Consider the following 20,710-nt stretch of genomic DNA (forward strand, 5'->3'; position numbering starts at 1 on the left):
CTTTAATTCAATAATTTATTTTTAACTGTATGAAATATATATATATATATATATATATATATATATATATATGATTCTTGCATTCTGTTATTTTTGTACTTTACGGATTAATTTTACAAACAAACAATTTTAAAAACAAAAACACTTGATATATTATATTCTATTTTGTACATATATATATATATATATATATATATATATTGTATATATACTTTATAATTTATTTTTAATATCTTTTCATATGAAATATTTATGAATATGATATATATAAATAAATATAAATATAATTACGCAAAATACATGCACGCACGCACGCACGCACGCACGCACGCACGCACACGCAAGAATATTTGAATGTTCCCGAAATTGTATAAAAAAATAATATATTTTGGATTATAAACATACTACTTAATTACTGCAAATCATTTATTTGTGTTTTTTCCTTTGAAACAATATATGAATTTCTTTTTCTCAATAATGTTTATTATTTTTGCTATTTTACTTGTACTGACATCAACAAATATATATATATGTAGTTTTTCTTCCAATTATATGTTATATTATATTTTCAGTTTAGGAAATAAGAGAAATTGCACAGCTAAATCAGGATGAAATAAGGATGGAAGATCACAGTCATGTTATTTTTTTGTCTGCTGAACAGCGAGTGGTGCGGTATTATAATGTAAGAACTATCCAATTGTTCCTGGCAAAGAACATGACTATAGTCTTTAGTTCCGCCATCTGTTCCTTATTTTTCCGATCTGACTCTGTTAGTTTTCTTTTTGATTCTCAAGATAAAAATGCAATGAGAGGAGGAAAGATTTGCTATTGAAATTCAAGCGAAATTGTACAAGACGCCAAACAGCAATGAGAAAGATGAATTTAGTTGCGTCTAGCGACAAGATAATATTCCGATGAATATATATATCAAATAAAAAAATAAATATTCTGAATTGGTTGTAATTAAGTTTGATCTGTAAATAATATCTTTTTAATACAGTTTCAGCAATTTTTGGAATATATAAAATTGTTGTGTAAATTTTAACATTTTGAGTTCTCTCGATCTTGATATTTTATAAAAGTATGAGAACTATTATCTCATATTAATATATTATAAAAATATGAAAAGTACCTTAAAAGTTTAAGAAAAAGAGTAAAAACTTCTTTTCTTTACATTTCTTAGTATTTTTATGCTAAAGTTTTGAAAACAACTAATACTATTTCTTTGATGTTAATTGTAAGTAATTATCGGAAAGCAACTAATTTAAATTTTAAATAGTAAATATATTGCGTTATAGTGCAGAAATGTGATGTAATTGGTACTTTAATAATGTGACGCTGCTCCTTTGTGCAAGACTTTTAAATAATTTGCATATAATGCAATATTAAATTCTAAACTATATTGTAACTTTCCGACCAAACATAATCACCAAGATACTTATTGTACTTAAAAAATGCGTTTGTGAAATGCTGTAATTTATATTCGTTTTTACGCAAAATTACGATATATCATGTTGTTTTATCATGTTGTTAAAATGCTGTTATTTTATTTTATAAAAACATTAAAAATTGTTTGCATAAAGATATAATGAAATGATATCTATCTCATGTAAAACAAAATGCAAATTTGTTATATCATACATATGCACTAAGAGGTATATATTCGTTACTTTAAAAAAAAAATTTTACTTTTATAATAATATTATATAATACATTTAAAAAAAATTTTATATAGTAGTCTTCCTATAAAGTAGAAGAAGAATTATTATCTACAATCACAGTGTGACGCACAGTAGTAAAATAAAACACCAAGCATTTCCGTGTAGGTGAGTAAAAATAAAGTAAATAAAAATTAGCAAACATTTAATATATAGAATTGACAGTTAATTAATTATGAATTCCTCAAACAAAAAGCTCACACTGATTTATCATATGGAATATATTTTATTGTTGGAGCAAGTTTGATTATACATATTAAGCATTATATTTGCAACTTTAAAAAAAAATGTAATGTATTGTAAAACTGACATTTATTTAATCTGCCAGAATTTGTGAACTTTTTGCATATTCTGTATATTCTGTATTCATCACTGAGGGTAATGAGAAAGGAAATCGTCATTTATGTGATCTATGTTCTTATGTTCAGCAACTAATTTCAATAATGGTATTAGAATGATAAACATTTTATTATTAACGTCATAAAAAATTGTAATGCGCAAACTCATTACTAACTTTATTGTTTTTCAACTCAATGACCAAGTATTTTTGCGAAATCATTTGAAATTCATTATGTCAATCGAATCTTTAATGATGCATTTGATTTGAAAATTATGATTTTCCGTGATTTAATTTTCCGCGAGTTAGTATTCTATATCAGACTTTTAATAATACTGTCACTCTATCGAATGCGCTTACTTTTAATTTATAAGCAGTGTGTGTGTGCATGCGCACAAAATATATGCTAATTGCATTTATTGTGTTTGTATATATGTTTCTCTCTCTCTCTCTCTCTCTCTCTTTCTCTCGCTCGCTCGCTCGCTTTCTTTCTTAATTTATTTATACAAAATATTTTGTATCTATTACTTTGTTTACACTTTCATAAGATATAAAATTGTGCCGCAGAGTACATACCGAATATCCGTTGATTCTTCTCTTTCTGATTTAATATCGTTCGATATGATTTGCTACCAATAATCGTTTTAGTTTACTCAATGAAACAACAACAACAACAACAACAACAACAACAACAACAACAACAACAACAACAATGAAACAACATCTTTTGAATTAAATGCAATTTGTAATTGTATATGTGCACAAAATATTATATTGATGGACGGGATAATCATATCATTGTTTAAATTGCAAATATGAAAAAATAAGGATATATTGTCTGTAATAGATTCTATGTCAGTTAATATTAGAAGAGATGAAAAGTTATTTTAATTAATAATTTTTATTTGCATGACATAAATTTTTAGTAATATAATATAGTATAATATGATAATGGTATATATAAATTTTGTATAAAAAAATTGTATATATTTTATATATTGTTTTGTATAAATTATATGAAAAGTAGTAAGAGTTTTAAATAGAAGAATTTTTGAATTATTGTTAAATTTATTTGTGAAATAAAAATACTGGAAATACTATTCGCAAAACTGCGAATTCATCATATATGTTCAAAATCCGGCATTAAGCATACAATCCGATCGAATTAATCGACCTCTAGGAATTTAACCTCTTAAAATACAATACGCACATACATTATTGCAATATTTTTTTTAATACCTTGTTATTGTATTTAACCGGTTTTTTAGAATACCAAATCTATCGATTTTTGAGAAACATTTTCACTTAAATATTTTTTAATAGTTTTTGGGGAAATTATATAAAATAAATAATAATTTTATTTGTTGTTTAATGAATTTATTATTTCATTTATCATTCAGAATTGATGAATATTGGAATAAAGTAAGAAATTTATATGCGTTCTGAGCCTGAAATTCATTCAAAATCATTTTTTATTTTTTTGAAAACTTTGATCACTTATTTACTATTTGTTTAAATTATGAAATGCTTTATGGAACTACTGTTTTATGAAATTACTTTTTTGAATGTACATTCCACATATTTCAACAAATAGTATGTTATAGATTGCAATAGAATTCATTAATTAACGATAATTAAGATAAATATACGTATATTTTGTTGACATCATATTTTTGGTAGATGTAACAATGTAATAAGAAAAATATGGCAAACACTTTTATTCATTTTTGAACATTTTTTGACGCATTCAAAATGATTAATTTTAATTAAATGTAAAATTAAAACAAAATAAATATAAAAAAATATGTAATAAGGAAATCGTACAACATATGTTTTTTTTTTACTTTCAACATTTTTTTATTTCAAAATAAAGATTACAGTCGATTTTTTGGACTTGTATGCTTGAAATATAAACGTTAAAAATCGTTTTTCTCTTTATTTGTTTTATTGCGTTTGCTATCTTTTCCATAAATAAGCTAATGTTAGACTCGTATATACAAAAAAATTATTGCAACAAAAATCGAATTGCAAATAAGGAATTGTATTGATACAAATATTGAATAACAAAAAAAAACATTATTTACGAAAATATTTGATATTGACATTCACATGAGAGTTAATTCGTGCAAAAAACTTATTTGTGCATATATTTTTCACTAGATTTATCTACGCCATATTATTAACATTGGTATCATGAAATCGGTATTATCGCGATTGATGCAGAGATTGATCGAATTTTCAATTGTATTCAGTTTTGCAAATATTCTTTTCCATTGATATATTTATGCCGAGCACTTTGTATCCGGCATTTTATGCATTGTATGCAACTGTGGAATCGTGACGTCAAATATACTGAATGTTAAAAATGTTCGTTTTGTCAGGTTATTTTTTTCTTTAATATAATATTTATCTGTAACTGTAATTATATTAATTGTTTTCTATCTCACTAGCAGCAAATACAATTATTGCAAATAAATATAACCGCTAATTGCATATGAATTATATTGATTGGTAACACAATTACATTTTAACTTCAGACGCAGTTTAACTTCAGTAGTAAACATAAAAAAAATGAAGAATTTATAATCTTAATGCTAATAAATGAATGATGATACCGATGTTACGGACATTTTTAATAAATACAGAGAAATATTAAAAAAAGAAGTAATAAGAGGAGATATATTAAATAAAAAAAATCTTATTAATTCAATGACGGTATTAATAATGGAAGATATACATATACATTTTTTTATGATGATTCTGCAGAACCCATTGTTCGTAAATGCACCTATTAATGATATTCTCAAAAATACACTTCATAAATTTCTCATTAATAAGAACAATCATAGGTCATTACGTCTTATAATTTTATGACACCAGATCTCCAATTTTGAAATTGCTTCATCATGAAAAATTTATTATAGCTGCAAGCCTTTTTCATTGTAATTATCATATTATCATATTATAGTTCATTGTATTTATTATATTATAGTTGCGGTATACGACGCGTTGAAAAAATTTTATTTCAATCAACATTAGATGTATTTATTTTGTAACTTTTTTGTTTAAAAAGAATGTGGTTATAATGGTTAATTTATAGTTAAATATGCAGTGTGTGTGTGTGTGTGTGTGTGTGTGTGTATGTGTGTGTAATTTAAATACAGAATTGCGTACATATTTGTAGTTTAATATAAATAGATTTAAAGATACAGTGTATAAAATTTGTTTAATTAGATTTAAATGGTTACTCACAAATGATTACTCACATTACAAGGTTTTCGAAAAGTTTAATATTATTCAACTTTTTACATCTAATACAGTCTTACCTTGCGGTCTTGAATCTATAACAATTACAAAAAATTAAGAGAGATATGCGCATTATTCATAACGATGCACAAATAATATTTTATACTTACACAAATATTCAAATTGTGCGTTAATTATTATATAACGCGACCATTAATCCTCTATATATTTCGGTTTTTTTTTTTTTTTTTTTTTTTTTTTTTTAAATACTGTTACGCTTTCGTCGACCGTTACTAATCTTACTTAATTGAGTCGCCTCAATGTCACTAATCGTTAGATTAATTTACACGTTTCTTACGTGCTCTTTGCTCATAACGTGGAACCCACGATTCGTGAATTCTTTACTAATTCAGTTGTAACGCACCGTGGATCATACAATGACCGCGTGGATAGCTGTTGCAGCAACATTCGGGAGTGCACACACTGATGCAGACGCGATGTATGACGGTAATACAACTCGCGAATGGCCATTATATTACTTCGTTATAACGTCAGTCCGCGCGTTGGGCCGGCTGATCTCGGCGGCCATGCCGCGACCACGAGTAAATGGCATCGTCATTTCGGTCGTGCGTGCGCTCTGACCGTGTGTGCATTCTGAAATCCGACATGTCGCTCTTGCGTTGTGTTTTAACTGACAAATAAACGCACGAAATTATTCCCCGGACGGGGGGAATCTGTTGATGCCAAACTCATCGTTCCTTTCGCATCTGCAGAATTCGCGCGGCGTGCCCCGCTTCGGTCTTCTGTCTCTTCTTGTGGATTTTTAATGATACGACGAGTTGAACGTCGCAGGGAGCCACGCTAATTACGTTGGCAATAAATAATAACTCTCCCCCCCCCCCCTTCCCCCCCTCTCTCTCTCTCTCTCTCCCTCTCTGTCTCTCCAGCTCGACATCGTTGTATACAGGCTTTGTAATAATCCGCTTGGCGGAATTTAGACCTGGTGCGCGTATGCGCTTTACCAGCGTCCCCTACCAGCCGCGTGCATTTCGATTACTTTATGCACGCACAAGTGGAAAATAAACGATGAGTCGAGTCCGCCGTTATTCCGTATAACGGGATTCCGTTATTCGTATTATTCACCCATTCATCCGCCGCATCTGCATTACTTCCCTTCGCGCCGTCATCGCGCCGTAAAGTATCGATCAGAGAGCAATTCAAATTTTTGGAACTGATTTAAAGTTACCAAATTAACCGAAATAAGTTACGTGATTAGAAACGAGAGTTAATCACGTCAATTTCTGGTCAGTCATAAATTGGCATCAAGTTTTTCAAATATAAAGCCTTTTAAACAAGTAGAGTCACAGCCAAGCAGGACCTCCTTGGGTTTCTAAATTTCTACGATACGAAATAACATTCAACCAAACAATTTTTTATTACCAATCACGCGCTACTATTTTCAACAGACTTACAACGTAGCGGGTTCTGTAGCAATTCGATAATAAAATATATTTCGATATCGATTAAAATCCCTTTTTATTATTCTCCCCCCACGATCTTTTGTACAAAAGAGCTTCTTGGTACCTTAGACGCGTGTACTTGGTACCTTTTTTTTATCTCTCTTGATCTATATTACTTTATTTGACACAATACATTACACACCGTACCCGAGATGTACACTAGACGTAACAATAGTGTCGAATACTTTTTGCTATTTTTATTTTTAAATGTTATTTTTAAATGTTAACGACATTAATGTATATTTTATATTAAGATGGCGAATAAAGACGATTTATTAATTCATTCTGCTTCTTACATAACATGAGCGACATTTTTCTTTGAATTCTGTGGGAATCGATTCGACGGATCTTTTATCTTCTCGCTCTCTCTTTCAAAGATTAATCGTTCTCAGATTCTGAGAATCGATTTAGTGGATTCTTCGTTCATTTCATACTCTTCTCTTAGTCTCCTCTCAACTCTAAGAGTTGATTCGATGAACCTTTCCTCTTCTTATTCTCTTTTCAAGGTTAACCTGTCTCTTCTCGAGCTCTAAGAGTCGATTCGGCGGATTTCTTCTTCTTCTCTCTCTCTCTCTCTCTCTCTCTTCAAGATTAGCCATCCCCGAACTCTAAATCGATTTGACGAACCGTTTCTTTTGCACCGTCTCTTTCTCTCTCATTCACAGGTTTATCGGATATTTGCAGTGGGAGTTCTCTTTCTCTTATAGATTTCTATCCTTAAATCATTTATCCTATCCATTTATTTCCCTCACATTTTCTTCTCCTTGTCTTGTGCTCTTCTCCAATATTTATAGATTCTCTTATTTCTCAGTTAGTTATCGTCGCATGTACTTCTTCTAAATTTTCTCCCCTATTATATCTATTGTAAATACTTTGTTATTAGAATGAAATAACGATTGGCTTATGATTTCAAAATCTCATTTTTCGTAAAATGTTTCCGGAAAATGTTTCGACAAAACAAAATGATTAACAAGATTACATTATATTATCCTTTGTAATTTCTTTTTTCTCAGTTACACTCCATGAAATTGCATAAATTTTTGTTTTTTTCATTCGCCTATTCACATACATACATACATTCACACGTCTAGTTAAATTTTTTTATTTCACTTTTTACAAAATAAAATTGTCAACTAGTCGACAAAGTATTTTTATGAAACTAAATTTTCAGATAATTGAAAGATTGTTATTAAAAAAAAAAAGTTAAAAAAAAGTTAAAAATTAGTTGATAATTCAAAGTACATCGTGTTTTTAGTTGTTTTTAGTTGTTTATCAATTTATCCTTTAATCGTCGACGTTTACATCGAATTTAACCAAGTAACGAAAGTAACTGTAAGTTACGCCGCCATACATACTTTTGAGATAAGTACCGAGACGATAACGAAAACTTTGCCACTAAGAAGCAACTCAAACTGCGACTGGGAAAGTTGTCACGATGTTGCCGGAAGGATGTATTTAGCATGCTAATCGAGTTCTTCCGATCGCGAGATGAATACTTTAGAGCTCCAAAGTCAAAGCAAAACGGCCGCGAACTCGTCCATTCGGCTTCCATTATTTGCTTTTATTTGCCTCTCTGCCTTCGCAAATGTCTCATTTTACAAACGCAACATTTTATTATCCGCCATGACGAGAATCGTGTAACAGCGTGTAATTAATTAGATATTTAAAAAATTAATTCAAAAGGGATTTTTTTTATTACCGTACTCCTACATTCCTTTATACCGGTCCATTTTTTTTTTTTTTTTTTTTTTTTAGATTCGAAGCGTTTACTCTTACCGCTAAACCATTCAGCTCTCGGCAATTGCTCGAAATGCGAAAGATTCTCGGATTCGATTTCCGGTTCAATCTCCGTGCTTGGATATTTTTCTCCCTCGCGTGTTTATATAAGTTTGCTTTTAAAGGATTTGCGTGTGCTTGAGAATAATTAGAGGAAATCTAAAGATAGAAATTAATATTTCTTTACCGCTTTGTTTGCGTTTTATTGCCTCGCCCTCTAAATCTCTCTAGCCACGATGAGAACACTGCTCTCGAGCGTAATTTACACCACGGGGGAGTCGGTCGGTCGTCGTCGTCGTCGTCGTCGTCGTGTATCGACGGGAGGGCGGGTTCCAAGGGCTGTCGCCGACAAGCCCGTTTACGTCCTCGAGATTGCACGAGTCGGATTTTCCTCTCACAGGTCGTTTTTCGCCCGCGCACATCGACGTGCTGCTTTTTTAAGACGACCCGACTTTCTTTTTTTCCATCCTTTTTGCGAATCGTCAGGTGGAAAGAGAGGTCGTCCGGTAGATTAAGCTTGCTCACGCTTCAATATTATTACAATTAATGCTGTATTATTACAATTAACGCGGGAGAAAAAAGAAAATAATAATTATTTATCATTTAAATTACAGAAAGTCGAGTAAATTAGACATAAGTATTTCTATTCAGAACTTAGATTTAAATGCGTTACATTTTACTAAATTTCGCACACAAAGAATAAAAAGTATATTGTTACAATGCTTCATTTGATAGAAATCGTAACTTTGTACATCAACAGAAATATCTGGCAGTAATTTTTCTTTCGTATAAAGCGATTCCAAAGAAAATTGTGATATGCAGACATGATATCTTTCGGTGTATTTCTTTCATTTTTCTGGAGGTATAAAAATATATCTGCCACGAAACTTTACAAAAATTCACTGTCAACTTCATTGTATATAAATTCACTTTTGCTTAAGGTAAAAGTAACTTTCAAACTCTCTTTAGCGTAAAAATATGATCATGTTAAACTTTCGAAACAGCCTGTTTCTCTACTTTTTAATCATTAATTTCATAAATTTACAAATTTTTAAATCTCATATTAGTAAAAAAAGTAACAAAATATTCAAATTATGTATTATCAGATACTTCATTTTAAATTTCGAAAATTAATCTGAGAGCATTAATACACTTTCGTCCGTATAATCACGAGAAATTCACTCGCCGGATTTTCCTTTCCTGCGCGACACAACGAATAGAAAGAAAAGTGTAGTTCTGTAGTTTTTCGTGGCAGCTGGCACGATTAAGGGAGTGAAATGACGGTCGGTCGGCGCGATGCGGAAAATCGCTCGTGTAAAATCAGTCCATGGCAATTTATATGATAATTGCCTCTCGCTGCATCTGCAATCAGCGCAAATTCTTTTTACCGTTTTTTACGAGAAATGCTTCTTCTACCCCGCTTCCGGTCTTTTCGACGTTCACCGCCCATTTGCCCCTGTCTATAACCCGCAGAATATATTTCCGCCGTACAACTTTTCCTCTCTCTCTCTCTCTCTCTCTCTCACACTCTCTCCTTTTTTTTTCCAATTGTGTATCTTTCCAGGAAAAATGCGTCCCACCTTGGAATTTCTTTCCGCATGCGTTTAGCATGTCGCCCGTTTGATCGCACGACGAATTTCGTAATCTTCTTTCTCGCAAGGTCTCCTATCTCTCGGGTAGGTTATTTCAAAGTTATCGTCGCTTCCTTCACGATTCGAATATACTTTGATTAAATTAGCGATATTCAACAGAAATTCGAGTATCGAAGCGGAAAAAGCGTTTACTCCTAATTTATATCGATTTTATATCTTCCCTTTTTACCAATATGATTTTCTTCATCTTTTTTTTCTTCTCTTCATTCCACATAATTCTAATTCCGTAAAAAAAAAAACCGTTGTTTCGAGCTTGAAAAATTTGCAGTACTTACGCTCGATGGACAAGCACGGCTTTTAACCGCCAGTCACTTCATTCGCCTAGCATCCCTCATCGTTTACCACTCTCGCTGCCCATCCGCCTTCGACGCCGGCTTTTTTTTCCGGCCAATCTTCACCCCCTCAGCCCCACCCCCGGCATGCTATCGATGCATACTCTTGTGAACACCCAGCTCCGAATGGCGTTTGAGGGAATTGATGGACCTCTGACACTCGACATCCCGAAATAGGATAAAAGAGTGATGTAAAAAAAAAAAAGAACGCTACTCATCGTGCACAAAAGAATCGACAGGGGAGAAAGAGGTCAGAAGGTATAATTTTATCGATCTATTATATTTGACGGTTAATAATATTATTGATTGATTAATCGAAAATTATGTGCCAATTCACGTAATTGCAAGTAATCACATTTTTACCTTCGTAAACATATTTCATCACGTTAGCCTAAAGCTTTTGAGTTTTTTTTTTAATATTGAATGTTTAATACAATCAAATATTTACGTTGTTTGCAGAAAAGATTAATTTAATCAAGTAAGTAGGATGAGTCAACAAATTGAAAAATGTAATTCTAGAATGAGATTGGCTCTTCAAAATTTTCTGATTAAAAACGTTACTCTTTGTATCAATGTTATTGTCAAATAAACTCGATTTTATCTATAACTCTGTTAAAATCGCACATCATTAATACAAAATTTTTGGAACTTGACGTAATAATCTTGATAAGCTTGATATTAAAACATTAAAATTTAATCAATGGAATTAATTTGCGTTCGTACAAAACATATTGAAGAATATCAATGCCTGAGGCTATCATGCCTGAGGAAGAATAAATAAAGATTGTTCGTTTAGCAATTGAATGACATTAAATTACAGATCTTTTCGTTCGAGCTGCCTCGAGATCTTGCCTAGTGATCTCGATAAAATCACGAAATAAATATGCCGACATGGCATTCGCGGTCTTGGATGGTTGCCATTTGGGTTTCCTCGAGTTTCTCTCTGTACAGTTCGACGACTTGGGCAATCTGACGGGAATACCTTGTTATCGATACAAAGATTGATCGGCTGTAAAATCGCATCCTTGGGCACTATTTTTGCTATTCGCGAATGTTATGTGTGATTCTGTCCATTTCGATGCGGCCGATTCGGGATGACGTAACCGGCAGATACAAACGTGAACACGTACGGGAATTTAAGGCCGATCGCGTAATTGAATCTGTAAGAGAAATATCGAGGCGATCTCTCGTCCAAGCGCAATATCGTAACTTCGCATTCATTGTTTCAATCTATCAGATGGGAACATCGCAATTTCGGATATTGACAGGGGAATTTTTCTTGATTTAGCGAAATCCAAGTTTTCTCAGCTGGTCGGAAAGATATCGGCGCACAAAATGTTTCCCTCGTATTTTAATTAGTACAATCGAATTGCAAGTCAAAAGTTCTTTTCTTCAAACCTTCAACTTCAATTAAAGTTTTTAAATTTTTATTCCGACACTTTAAACAATCAGATCGACTTCTCTTGACATTACTCAATGTTCCCAAGTTCTCACGCATTAGAATCACAAAATTTGATATTGATAGGCAGAACTTTTGTTTTTAAGAAATGATTTATATTACATACGTAAAAGGATAATAAAAATCAGTTTAAATTAAAATACACGACGAAATAAACTAGGCGACATCCGGCATTGCACAATTCCACTGTCTCCCTCGTCACGGACGAACAAAGTGTGGACGCGCAAAAGCGTCGCAAGAAACAAATTGCACTGCATAAACAGGAAGGGAATAAAAAGCAGCCGATCTGAAGGAGAACGCGACCGCGTTCATCGCGCTGGGAAAAACGTTTACGAGCACAGGTCACCAGCGTCTATGTCGACGTGTTTCGAGCATCGGTTATGGTCCTCCTCCAGCAAAACACGCTGACAATCTCCAAGCCGACGACGAGTCCGACGATAAACGCTACACGGAGGCACAAACATCTCGATAGGGATTGGCCAGCGACGTCACCGATCGGAAGTCTCGCACGTAAACAGGGTGATTCCGCGCGGGAGAATCGCACCCACCCCTGCGGAAATTGTATATCGACGCGACTTTCCCGAACGATTTCCACTCTACTAGTACAAGTGTCCTCGTCGAGACGTCACGCCGGACTTCTTTCACCCCTGTTTTTTTCTTCACCCCCCCCCCCCTCTCCCTTTTCTCTCGCAAAGTCGTTACACCTTCGTGACGCTACGAAACGAAAAAAGAAAAAAACCGAAGATCCGTAGTTTCTTTCGCATTTTCGTGAAGAAAATCCGTAATGTGAGGGGGAAAAAACGACAAGAAGAAATAGCGAATCGTGAGTGCTGTTAATGGAGAAGGAAAACAAGAGAAATGAATTAATGACACCGTTTATACTAAATGACGCGGCGTTCAGAACGAGTGTTACTTTTGTTACATAATTAAGAGATAAATCAAAAAGGATCAAAGGGGGAAAAAAATTGTTAAAACACAATTGTTCGAATTATACATCGTATAATGAAATTTCACCGAAAAGTGTTTAAATTTATGGATGCTCAGCTCAGTGCGTACGAGCTGTTAAACAAATTACGCTTTGCAAATCGAATCGTTGTAAAACTCATAAATATCTTGGCGATTCACAATTTCGCAATCCGGAAAAAGCATTACCACCGTATCTCGATTAATTCCGTCCACGTGCCAGCGCTGTATTCTCCCTCGTTAAAGGCGGGGGGGGGGGGATGCAAATCGCATAAAGTTGCACGCGCGTTTCGTTTTTTAATTTCAGCCCGACGTACAAATCGCTTGGCATTCAAGCCGCGGCATTAATCAAACGACTATAGGTTTGTCGGGCGCGTAAACTTTATTTCGCCCTGTTACATATTTCATGAAGCCCTCTCCCCCGTTATTTGGCAACTCGATTATTATTCTTCGCTTGAGAAATTCACTTTCCGCGTTTACTATCATTTCCACTGGCGGTGATGAATCGATGGAACCCCCCCCCCCTCCGTCGATTAACTCGAGTCTCAAATGTGCTCACAGCCAATGCAATCTGCATTATCAGTTGCATCGACCGTCGGAAAAATTCAGTCCAATAAAAACTACAATCTCGCGATAAAAAAAAAATCAAATTTCGAAGATCAATTCGCAAAGCGATATAAATATATTCGCATTTAAAAATATTGCGGATAAAATATTGCGTATCTCGGTGCGGTAAGTCGGTAACTTTGCAAAAAGAAAAATACTAATTAAAATTTGCCAAGATCCTAACAATCCGGAAAATAAAATTGTTGAAATAAAAACTTTCTGTCAATAAATAAAATTGTGAAATCCGAAGAAAAACAAAGCAGAATGTGTAAAGTTCTCACGTGTAAAGTTACCGGTAGGGAAATGCAGAATTCTACTCTATCCTTCAATGAGAGAGCTTGCAAATGCGAGTGCTTGCAAAGCTTGCACTCTCTTACTGCAAGCCGCAATCATTGCACGAGCTTTGGCCGTCGATAACGTCGGTAAAAAAATTTTCTGGCAAGAACGAAAAGTTACCATTCGTAGTACGAGCGATTGTAGCCAACAATTGTTTAAATTAATTGCTAAAATTCGACAAAATTCGACAAAATTCTCATTGCTCATTTAAAAAGATTAGATAAACAAATGTCATGTAATCGCTTGTTAAATTGCAAAAAATAGCGCGACACAAAATCAAGGTATTATTACCTATAGTTCGCAAAAACTATGAACGAAAATATATCAATATGGATAATATTTTGAAGATTGGAGCTTTCGATGATGAATCTAAAATCGATATTCTTTTCCCAGTGAAAATATCGAAGGGCAGTTAGTAGTTTGTGGAGTTGTAAGCCATGGCAAATGAAGTGCTTCCAGCGCATTAAGCCACGGGAGTGCGCATAAATAATGGAGGAGACTTTGCCGTTCAATTTGAGGCGGACTTTACCGTAACAGAATTTTAATTTAGGTCTTAGTCTTGCTAGAATATTTCATGAAGCTGAAGCTTGAAAGTATAGCACTGCACTGTGCGACGCTCGCGTGAAAGGGTGAATTTTGATATCGCGAAACGTGGGAAAACGGAAACGTTTGCGGGACGGGCATTCAATCATCGGCAACTTTCGCAACTCTCTTTTTTTCTCGCCTGGACTCGATAGATAGATCGATCCACCAAATATCACGCCTAACAAACAGGCATGCGCACTGACAAACGACATGGAAGATATACGTCGTAGCTCGCCCGAATTAATTATTTGCGGTTTTACTAGCTCAACTACGAGATAGACTGAAAATATAAGCGATTGATTCCGTATCTATCGGAAAGGCAGAAACGAGAGATATTTATAAGATAACGATCACGCTTAGGATATAAAAAAATAAAACTAATTGCATGTTGCATTATAAAACTCCTTTCACGTTTTTTTTTCCTTCACCAGTATAAAAATGATAAATATGCTACACATTATCTTAGAGTGTTCACTGTAATATTAGCTAATGTTAAAATATAATAATTTGTCGTTGCAATAACAGTTACATTATTATTATAAAAGTTTAACAAATAATTTGAAAAAGTTTGTATGTATCATTGAACATTGAAAATATACACACTTGGTCGCAAATAATTTAAAAAGATGATCATTTTTCCTTTAATTATTCTTACCAAGGAAAATTGATCATGAAATGAAAATGAAAATTCCTATAAATTCTTATAATAATCTTAGAATAATTAATTTCGATGCGACTGATATATTAAATTTTTATGTATTCAGTTAGTTTAAACAAACTATTAATTTGTTCGAAAAATAGCTTCGCTACTCTTCGAACCGAAGAGCTCCGCGGGCGACAATCTCGGGGCAGATCTATCCACGATAGATAGAAATTAATCGTTGGCCGGGGAACTTTTCAATTACAACCGACTCACGTTTATATTTTTATGCAACCCTCTCGAGAGTGATATGCATTCGATTTTGCGCAAAAATCATGCGACGCAGTATTTCAATACGCTTGCGCGTTGCAAAGTGATTTAATTAGGGACGAGTGGTTTTATAATACATAGAAAACATCACCGGTCGCAGTATTAATATTGATTTCACAGGGAATAGTTATATCAAAAGAATCATATGTTTTCGAAAATAATATTGTGTAATACATTATATATCGTATTTCCGCAAGAAAAGTCACGCAAGTCAAAATATGCTGATTGTGTAATTCTGTAAATACATCGGTCTTCAATCAGAGAAAGTGCAGAGATGCAAGTTGAATTCAAATATTGCCCACGTGAACCCGCTCCACATAGTTTTTCCATATACTTCCCACATAATTTTTCCCATATACTTCCCACATAGTTTTTCCCATATACTTCCCACATAGTTTTTCCCATCTTCTTTCCACATAATTTTTCCCATCTAGTTCCCATATAGTTTTTCCCATCTTCTTCCCACATAGTCTTTCCCATCTCGTTTCCACATAGTCTTTCCCATCTCGTTCCCACATAGTCTTTCCCATCTTCTTCCCACATAGTTTTTCCCATCTAGTTCCCATATAGTTTTTCCCATCTTCTTCCCACATAGTTTTTCCCATATGATTCCCGCATAGTTTTTCCCATATACTCCCACATAGTTTTTCCCATCTAATTCCCACATAGTTTTTCCCATCTTCTTCCCATAGTCCGCTAGTATCGCTATAATTAATTCAAACAATGTCTTAAAATCTGAACGAAGAACAATGTCGTTTTAGTTGTGACGTTGCAATTTCGTTGAAAAGTGACACATCTTGAATAAAATGCAAAACAATAAATTATTCTATTATCTTTGAAGTTATAAATCAAAAGATAAAAAAAAAAGATAAATTAAGAAAATAACAAATGACAGAAGTCAAAACAGTTTTCTAACATAATGCCACAACAAAATTAATATCTGCATTATTTTTGAAAAACTTGAAACAAGCAATTTATGATAGATTTTAAGTTACTTATATTTAATACTGCCATAAATAATTTTAAAATACACAATTTTCTTTTCTCTCTCCTAAACAATTTCATGTTTTTATTTTCTTGCGAGAATCCGATACATTTGCATAATCATCCAGCATGCAAATAGAGCAAGTGAAAATCATATGATCAATAATCAGTGCAACGTCAACACAACACGTCTCGCGACTCGCTGACATCATTCGATTATCGTTCAAACTTTAAAAATTATTCGCAACATCCAAAGGTAAGAATTATTGACACATGCGATTAAAAACAAGAATAAATTTGGAAAAACTTGCAAATAAATTCAAAGATATTTGATCCGTTATCACAATCGAACATCTTAAAAGTACGGTTTTCCTATCATCTGTGACATCGTAATTTCGTTCCTTGACACTGATACATATTTGTAGAACGTTATCATTATGTGCAGAAATTAAAGTATGAGTGCTGAATGAAAAAAAATTACTCACTATCGAAGGGTGAATGCTAGCTCGTTGTTCAGTTATTCAGTTCGGTGATTTCGACATGAAAATGAAAACTCGATCTTTCTTTGACATGTACATGTACTCTGTCGAGTGTAATCTTTTAAATAAGCCTCGTGGGCCATCATATACATTTACATGAACTCTCTTCCTCTCGTTTTACGGCGAAAACTTCATTCCCGCGATTTCAAGCACTTTAGCAACACTCCGCACTGCTCGCAATCTCTGGACATTTGCGTAGCAGCACAGCCATCGGGAGTCGAATGTCTTTTTCGGAAATTTTTTTATTAAAATTTTTTTATTAATTTTAGGGAATTTTAGGGAATTCTAGAAGTTTAGGAAAGCTCTCGATAGGCTCGATTGAACTTGATTTTTCCGCTGGACTTTTCTGAAGGCGCACTTTCGGGAAGTCATCGCTTCCGCCTCCAAGGAATAATCATAAATCGCTTCGTCTCCTCCTCAGCCAATTTGTGTTTCCCACTTACTCGCGTCGTCGACGCGAACAACGCAAAACTTTCGTGCTGGAAACAGCACGCAGCACAGCAGTTGGAAAGACTACAAGAACTTTTAAATCTGTTCCTCCCTCTTAATCGCGTGCACGAAAAAAGGAAACGATCCGAGGACGAGGACAGGTAGCACCCTGGCCTGCGCGTCCTGCGCAACGAAAGGCGTAACGGAGCGCAAAGAGTTGTCAAAGGCCCAGCGAAAAGTTTGACGCGAATATGCGCGGTGAGAGAGGCCAGGGAAGGCGGGCAAGAAGTACAAAAATCCGGTAAGAACACCCGTCGAGAAAACTCACTTTCGGCACGAGTCGCTTCCTTTATACGGGCTTGAAAGGGCGCGGTATGAGATGGAAAATTCGTAGGAATTGCGTAGCTCAGAATCGCAACAGGGAAAATAAAAAGTGCTCTGTGAAAAGCTTCCAAGCAATTGTGAGAAAAGTAGTTTTGGTTATGCAAACTGTTGCACGCGGTGTTGAGTAAATGTTGTTACTGCATTTGCCGTCGCGAACGAATTGAATGAATTGTGCGTATATAAATAAAGCTACTATCGTTTACTATCGTTTATACGTTTAGGTAGGTGAAGAAAAATAAGCATCTACGATAGATTGTTGTTTGATATAAATTTTATGATATAAATCAATAACTATTAATGGAAATTAAAAATCTGATTAACCAAGCTAATTAATATAGAAAATTACAGCACTGGAAATTGCATAGAGAAAGATACAGCTAACATTTTGTAGTCAGGAAAAATCTTTTAAATAAAAATTCGTTTGGTTTTTCCATTTTTTTTTATTTAAAAATCGAGTAAAATCGAGGAGATAACGCCTAACCTTAATGCACAACTATAATTAAGCTACGTTTCATAATGTGGAATACAAATGGATGCATACATATTAAATAAATTCACCGTTTCACGTAATAATTAGTCAAAAGTCGTCACGTTAATAATTAGTCAAAAACATTGTCATCTGTTAAATCTCCAACGATGTTGAATCTCCAAAGGATATGATGTAACTTTCACACAAGGTAATCCTCATATATACATGGATATTTACATGGTCTCATCCGTACAAAGTTCGCAATGGTGACGCGAGCGACAAGATGGCGTGCATAAAGCGTTGGGTCACTGAACGCGAAATTTCGCCGGTATAAGCGTCGTCGGAATATCACCCCCCCCCCTCCGTGTAAGCTACGGGAATGAAAATAAATGGAAAAAGTTTTGGCCAGGGACAAGCAGAGAACTATTAGCCAATAACCTACATATGAAGTAACTTCGGGCTCGCGCGCGACGCAGCTCGACGCGACGCGATGCCGCGAAGCAAGCTGGGTGGAGGCGCTTAATTGCACATTTCGCCCAGTCCGGGTGGAATAATCTAGCGAGTGCGCTTCTTAACTTGGCGAGAGTGCACGTAAATCACGTCGCCGCGGGACACCCACCCGGGGAATTATTTATTCGTCCTGAATGTGGAAAATACACGTCGCAACTTACGAGCGTTCAGAGACAATCTCTGCCCGCGGCGAATAACCGACCCCCCCCCCCCCCCCCCCCATAAGAAACAACGACTCGCGACCAGTCGATAAAACAATTTTTCAATGAGTAACATCTTCTCATTTTTTTTTTTTTTTTTTTTTTCCAAAACGAGAAGTCAAATATTATCTTCAGGAGGCTATCCCACGCTCGCGTATCCTTCATCTGGCGGCTAGAGAGCCTTTTTCTCCCATTGAACGTCCGACGATGACAGAATCGTTCATATCTAAAAGAGAGAGTTTATTTGTATTAGTAAAATAATTGATTTCGTTAGAGAGTTAACCTTGCGAATGGAAAAGGGGCGTGATATAAAAGCTCGTCTATTTTCAGCCTTTTGTTGTGTCAAGTTTTCCCAAAGTGCCACAGGTGTTTGCAGATGCAGCGCACGCGGGCCATATCCCGCTGAGAAATCAACTTCTTTTCAGGCACTATGAACCACGACCTTGTCTACTTCATCATACTGGCCAAAAGTAAATTTTCGTTCACGAAGAAAAAGAGTGGCAGCGCTACTCTCAATCGCAAAATCGTTAAATAAATGAAACACAATTGCGCATTATCGCGCAATTCGTGTTATCTCATTCCGATATTTCCATCCCAGCAATTTTAATAACGCAACCGGCAAAAGGTTTTCAATAACATAATTTACTTTATACATATTACACAGGATTTATATATTAATGTATATATCGACAAACATTTACACCGGTTTCATTTATGCAGTTGAATAATTAATAGGCAATTACGTCGGCCCGTTCCAATCGTGGTCTCATACTTCATCATGTAAAACGATGATACGTTTAGCAATATGAATACGTAACATTGTCATTTCGGTAATACTAATTACGTCGATTTAATAATCATAACGTTTCAACAATCCTTCAAGCATAACACACTAGTAAACTTACGCAGAATAAAATATGCACAAGGCGCCCGCAAATTTATGTCCGTTGCTTATACAAGTCTGGAGGAAAAAAAAAAAGGGATAAAAAGAATAACAATACATTAAAATACAAAAAAAGTTACCAAGATTCATTTCAATCACGCAACGCATGAAATAAAGACGTTCCTTAAGAAATGTATTTGATCTTCTGTCATAGTTAGCTTTAAGAATACTTGATATTAAGAGCAATACTTCGAAGAAAATTCACTTCCAAAGTTTTCCAAAATTCACTTCCAAACCGCAAAAGGTTTTCGACGGGATCATCAAGAGCCCGAGCTTCAGCAAAGTCGAGTGACTTAATTACATTTCTGAGGACTGATCAGAAATCCCGTAAGACACATAGATATATCGCGGAAAGACGGAAAGGCGGAAGACGCATGCAAAATTGCCATAATTTATTCGACGACTTGGAACCAGAGAGAAATACGAATAGCGTGCAAAAGTTGGGATTCCGATGTACTTTCATCGTCATTTCGAAAAAAAGGTCATAGCGACGCCGCGAATCTGCGAATTTTTCATCTTTCAAAATAAAAAAATCACGAGGCTAATTGTATTTAATGTCATCGGTCTAAATCTATCTCTTGTCAATCGTTTATAATTCAAAAATTATAATTTTACGCTAATGAGAAAAATTATTATTTAAACTTTCATCTTTTTCATATAAAATTATTAATGGTAATTCAAATAAACGATCATAAACGTTAAAATTTTGAAAATTATATATGTTTCATGGATCTCTAAAAGTATAAATATGT

The 20,710-nt window shown here is 34.2% G+C and overlaps 1 protein-coding gene and 1 long non-coding RNA gene across 2 annotated transcripts in view; both read right to left on the bottom strand.

Moving 5' to 3' along the window:
• Nucleotides 1–20,710, bottom strand: part of LOC148937216 (uncharacterized) — a 223,125-nt gene that overhangs the window by 120,887 nt on the left and 81,528 nt on the right. The window lies entirely within an intron of this gene.
• On the bottom strand, nt 537–19,623 carry LOC148937217 (uncharacterized). The gene is made up of 2 exons (XR_016138517.1): nt 5,472–19,623; nt 537–5,396 (listed from the first exon to the last, which is right to left on the bottom strand). It is a non-coding gene; the product is annotated as an uncharacterized LOC148937217 (long non-coding RNA).

Source organism: Pogonomyrmex barbatus, unplaced genomic scaffold (assembly GCF_055798465.1).
Source record: "Pogonomyrmex barbatus isolate J1 unplaced genomic scaffold, ASM5579846v1 scaffold15, whole genome shotgun sequence".
Taxonomy (NCBI): domain Eukaryota; kingdom Metazoa; phylum Arthropoda; class Insecta; order Hymenoptera; family Formicidae; genus Pogonomyrmex; species Pogonomyrmex barbatus.